Below are 5,434 nucleotides of genomic sequence, written 5' to 3' on the forward strand. Positions count from 1 at the left end.
TTTACTCGTCTTGATACTTACTTTTTTTTTAAACTGCTATTTATTTATGTTTAGCAACGGTTTCTTGGATCGTAAGATTTTTATTATCATTTCCTAATTATTCGTTCAAAAACCTTACAGAAAAGGGTTTATGTATTTAGGAAAAGTACCTAGTACACTTTCGAATACCTACCCTTCAAAAGAAAACCGAAATTCCGTTAAATACCCTCAAGTCCCAATTTAAAAGAAAATATCAGTGAGTAAAGGTGAATCGATGGTCGAAAAATTCTTCACCTGTGTGGATTAAAAGTTCGTTTTTTTATAACTATTAATTCTATCTTATTTATTTAAAAAATAAACTTAAAAACGTCTTAAAAATAAATTTTTTGTTTTGACCCTACTCCTCGGTTGGTCGATGATTTTTAAAAATAATCTCCAGTGTTGACAACAAACCGATAACTCGATAATTTTCTTCACGCAACGCAAAATCCTCCAGAGGTTTGAGGTGCTCCAGAGCTTGCTGATATGTTTCAACAATCGGTTCCGACATCACCACCGGACCACTAGTGTCTTCCGAATAAACATCAAAACAACCATCATCATCAACATCATCTTGACTCGTATCAATCGATTCCTTTTTTTCTACTTTAAAGGCAATGTTAGAATTCTTATATTTTGCCTTACCACCATAATATTCCTCCAAAGTTTGTTTAAAAGATTTGTTATGGGCGTATTGGAATTCGTTCTTGCACTCTGAATAATCTACCGGCGGACAGTGGTCAAATGGTTTTCGGTTGTAATTTCTTTTTAGATTAATTTTTTGGCATGCTAATTTTTGTTCTTCATCGACTAAGATTGCAATTTCCTCTTCGCTGGAAATTATGGCATTGGGGTCAATGGATTTTATGATCTCGACCAAATCTAATGATTGGGGTGGCAATGTCACAGCATCATAATGATCGCTATCACTCAAATGTGACTTTCGAAACTTTCTCAGCCAATAGTCGTCTATGTTGAATGTGAGGGTAGCACCTAATAGATTTCGTATCTCTGAACCGATTCGCTGGAGTTCTCGACGCGATGTGCATAGGGTTTTGTCAAACTCTGGATGACATTGAGCCCTCTTTGACCACTCGTAAACCGATTGATTAATCAAATTGTAAAGATTGTCCTTTTTCTTTTGTGCGGCTGCCAATTCCTCTGCCCAGGCTAGTTCCTCTTCGGCGAAGCCCGGTGGTGCCTTAAGGTTTAAAGAGGGTACAGCTCCCAAAGATAAACGTCGGAAACCAACATGCCACGGATGGAAGTGATTAGAGCAGATGTAAGGGCGTTTCAGAGATCGAAGACTGTGCTCTGATTCATGACAGATCGATAGCCAAGTATCGTACAATGGACTATCGCGTGCGGGAAAGTTGAAAAATTTCAAATCCTTATGATCACGAGAGTTACCCCTGCAACCGTATATGGCACATTTTCTTACATCTGGCATTATTTAGTTTGAGGTACTCTTAGGTATAATTTATACAGCAAGAATCTGTGATACTTAAAAATCGATGGCGCTGCACACTTTTAAAACACCCAAACTATCTCGATTTATCAAGAAGAAAAGCCAAAAATAACTTAACGTTCACGGGTTTAACGAAAAAAACAAATGACCACAAAGAAATAATCAAATGAAACAAAAATAAAAACAATTTGCTTGAGTCTTCAGATCCGCACTGACTCAACCAGCAAAGCAACTACTCAAACTCAACGCTAACGCTCGTTCTGTTGTCTCGACTACCAATACCAACCTAAATGATGTAGTTCGCTGACATGGTATGACATCGATAGGTCTCCCTCTTTCACACTGTATTCCTGCCAGCTGGCTCTGTTAGTACGGTCATTTCGATTCAAAAACTTGTTGTTAATGCAGGGGCTTTCGATTATTTTCTCTTTGTTTGGCCGGGGCTGTTACATGCAAAGCAAGTTCTCTGAGTGTGAATGCGATGGCAGCAGACCTATCTACAAAATATATACTCAATTTAGCTGTACCTACATACTTGGGAGTATATAAATTCATGGTACCATAGAAGCTATATACAAAAAGACTGAGCATGAAGCATGAAACGAGGCATTTATTTCTATCGGTAGATACCTAGGAAGATAGGTTTAAGTATACGATGCGAATAAATAGAAAGAAGCTACCTACCTTCCTACCTGCAGTTTATACCTATATTGAGTAGAACTCTATTTTAAATCGGGGATGAAGGCTGTGGAAGACTGGTTTCTTTGAAAATGATGTCTTAGATAGAAGCACGTGAGAAATTTATAATACCGAGCCATGGAAATAGAGTAAGTTGTTATTGTTTTAAGGTTACTTTAGTACCTACTATTTATTTTATATATTTAGGGCTGAAGGGCATTCATCTTACAACATTCACATAGAGGAAGGAACCAAAACATCTTAAGAACGTACCTATATGCATGTATGTAGTACATACCTATGAGATATCTAAAATGACCCTAACATAGTTTTTTGAGAATGCTTGCGAGGGGAAGCGATTATTATGGCTACAGAAATGGTTCAAGTACAAAACTTTCTTAAGCAGAAGGAAAGACAGGGGCATTTCAATTTAAAATTATTTTTGAGGGATTTTTGATTTCTACAGTGAAGAAGACAGAATAGGTAATAATGATAAGTACCTAGTAAATAGTAAATGTGGATAGGTAAGTACAATTTGTTGGAGTACTATTATAATTTATGTTGACCTATTTATTTCAATACAGGGTGTCCCATAAATAAAGGTTTTAACTTAATATTATTAGAGGTCAGGTCATGGTCTAAAAGAATTTGTTATTTTGTCTGTATGGCATCCTAAATGACATTTAAGGAAAATAAACACCTATAGTTTTTGTCAGTTTTTACCTTACTTACCTAATTTTTAATGTTGTTGTAAGTTTAAAATTAACTTATTTTCTGTAGAAAAAATATTGGCATAATCATTTGGCTAATAATAATGAATACGTTAATACATCTTTAAATGTTTATGACTTAATGTTGGTTACTTATTTCAATAACTTTTCTTTATTTTTAAAGATTCTAAAAAAATATAAGTTTTACCCTTTCCTAAGCTCAAATCTAAAGTCAGGTACATACATATTACATATACATACCTTAATTCAAAAGAGATGATTTAAGACCAAATAAAGTGAAAGGATTTTAATTTGGTGACTCAAGTTATTAATTTCGTATTTAATTATTTTCGTGAATTTCACCATTTTACTGTAAGAGCACAATTTTAAACGTTCTTAAACAATTTTTGAAGAAATATTTCGTCTACAGACTAGAACCCAGTCGGACGGGTTTAAGTTCTAAACTGGGCTCCATCGACTGCTTAACTTGAAGATTAAAACTGAAAATGATTAACATCTTCAAGAAAAAGCAATCAATGCAGCCGGAGTGTGTAATTAAAATTAAATGGCAACTTACATTCCTCTTACTTTGATTGTAGCCTTTTTGGATAAAAACTATATTTACGAGAGTAGGCGCAAAACTTTGAAAACCGTAGCCTGATAGCATAAAGTGATGCCTTATTTTTTGTTAAAATATTTTTAATTGCGATAAATAGGAACTACAACCTGTAAAGTAAGAAGTTTCGAACTCAATATTTTAATCAAACACGATATTACGATGTTAGAGAAGTCTAAAGAACTGTGCCCGGCCATTTTGTTAGTCTTTCGGTCATCTTCCCAACAAACTAAACTATTGGATTGATCAAGTTCAAACTTGGATATGATTGTTTTGAACATATCTTTACTATGCATTAATGCCCAAATATGCCCAAAATATTAAAAAAACAAAAATTATTTTTGGACAGCTTGAATCCAAAACTCAATTAAAAATAGAATTCATTTAAAACAACCCTTTCTCAAAAACGACTTGTATGCGGTTTAGAAAAATTAGTATACCAATATTATGTTAGATCATGACCTAATGTTTCACACCATATTCAGTTTAAACAATTTCTTGTGGAACACCCTGTATTCTACATACATAATTAAATAATGCATATTCATTTGGGTTGGTGAGTACTCTCATTCCACCTGTTACTTACTTTGGTGGAACTTAAATAAAAGAGATATTTTATCTGGATAGGCAGACATTTTTTTAGAATCAATTTTCGCAGAAATACCTATAAAACATTTAATAAGACTTAAATTCTGATAACAAAATGTATTTAATCGATATGTCTACATATAATTACATACAGAAAAGAGCATAAGCGAAGGTTATCCTTATGATGGTAAAAGAATTTTTATCAACAATGAAAACTAAGAAAATGGGCAGGTTCAGGCAACATAAGAGACTTTATTTGCAGTTAACTTCGTTCCTTGAAGGTAAATTTTGACTAAGGCAACTAGTTAGTTTTCCAAGTGTCATACATTTAAAATTCAGAACTTTACTTCACAAATCTCTACTTCAAGTTCATAGTACAAAAACTACCAAAAACTTTAGTGTCTACAAAACACTCCTCAGGCAAGTAGTCCAGTAAAAATAGACATTTGACTTAGCCAAAATTCGCATAGAGCTGAAAATTGGCAAAGACGTTAAATACCTCATTATGATTGAAATGTCAAAACTCCTCTTCGAATCGGAAACTTTTTTTCATAAGACTCACCATTCGTGAGATATCGCGGTTTTAAAAATTACAAAATTCAGATTTCACATAATATGCACTTAAATGCAGCCTGAATACGTCATCGGACGTTCAATATAAATAAAAATAAGAAACTATGGTTTGCTTTACTCACACTTCGTTGACTAAGAACCCTTTTTACAGAAAGCATTAAATAAAGTTGTGTAAAAACTAAATAAATCATAGAGTAATAAAGTTCAGTTGAATGAAAAAACATCATCAAGTGTTATTTTGACAGAAGTAGACTTAACAGTAAGGGAGATTTTTCGTGACTAACTTTCCAGACAACTTTCCGTTAAAGTTGCCTTAATTGGAAGGTAATTTTTTGGCAGCTGGCCAATCAGGTACTAGAAACTTGGCTTACTTTTAAGTCCCTCATGTCGCCTGATCCGATCCTGCCCAATGACTATGAATTCTGCCGATGGACGTTAGCTTGAAATAAAACACTACACAATACGCAAGGTTTATTCTATAAATTATTTGTATTTATTCATGAAAAACAAGTTAATTTTTGAATGGGCTAAAAAACTGTGTTTTTAAAATTTAAATTTTCCTCGTAAATTAGCCTTTGTAAAAAAGTATACCTTAGCATGGGCCTTTAATATTGTTTACACATAAAATACTTTAAGTTGATACCTAATACTTGACCTTTTAACCTCGAAACTTCACTTAAATTCTTTAACATTGATTGGATTAGTTTCTCTGTTACTTAGAAGTTTTGTTTTTCATCCCGTGATTCCATATACGTTTTTCCAGAGAGTCCCAAAAGTGTGGTG

Source organism: Eupeodes corollae, chromosome 2 (assembly GCF_945859685.1).
Source record: "Eupeodes corollae chromosome 2, idEupCoro1.1, whole genome shotgun sequence".
NCBI classification, from domain to species: Eukaryota; Metazoa; Arthropoda; class Insecta; order Diptera; family Syrphidae; genus Eupeodes; species Eupeodes corollae.